The sequence below is a fragment of the Phalaenopsis equestris genome, unplaced genomic scaffold (assembly GCF_001263595.1).
Source record: "Phalaenopsis equestris unplaced genomic scaffold, ASM126359v1 Scaffold000403, whole genome shotgun sequence".
Taxonomy (NCBI): domain Eukaryota; kingdom Viridiplantae; phylum Streptophyta; class Magnoliopsida; order Asparagales; family Orchidaceae; genus Phalaenopsis; species Phalaenopsis equestris.
The window spans coordinates 770,973-771,473 of NW_018164845.1; positions in this window are offsets into that span (position 1 = coordinate 770,973).

A 501-nucleotide genomic window follows, 5' to 3' on the forward strand; every position below is an offset into this window, starting at 1 on the left:
TCTAAGTGAGACGAACATATCTATACGGTTAAGAGGCCATAAAATCAAGCTTAAGTAAATGGAGAATCAAAATAAGCTCGGGATAATGGGGAGTTTTATACCTTTGCTTTGAGAAGGGAAGCTTCGATCAGAGATGCTTGGTACGTTTGTTGGTGTTCAAGGAGGCTATGGATTGAGTCCATGGTCTTGGTGTAAAGCCTAAATATGAATTCGACCACAGCCGAATTTGGGTGTTGGTCTAGAGCTATGATGGAGGCTCTGTAGAAGGGGGATTTGATGGGGCTTTGGCTTCTTTCACTCTTGTGAAGGTGTAGAGCCAATTTAATTGGAGTTTGGTGCTGTATAGGTTGGGATTGGAACTTGTCCTGGTTTCGGGCAGGAATTCAAGCTCAAAATTGAATTGCCATGGTGGATTTGAGAGGGGGAAGTGGATTGGAATGTGCTAAGGGTCTCTCAAGGAAGCTCTCAGAGGAGTTTGAAAGGCCTCAGTGAAAATTTTTT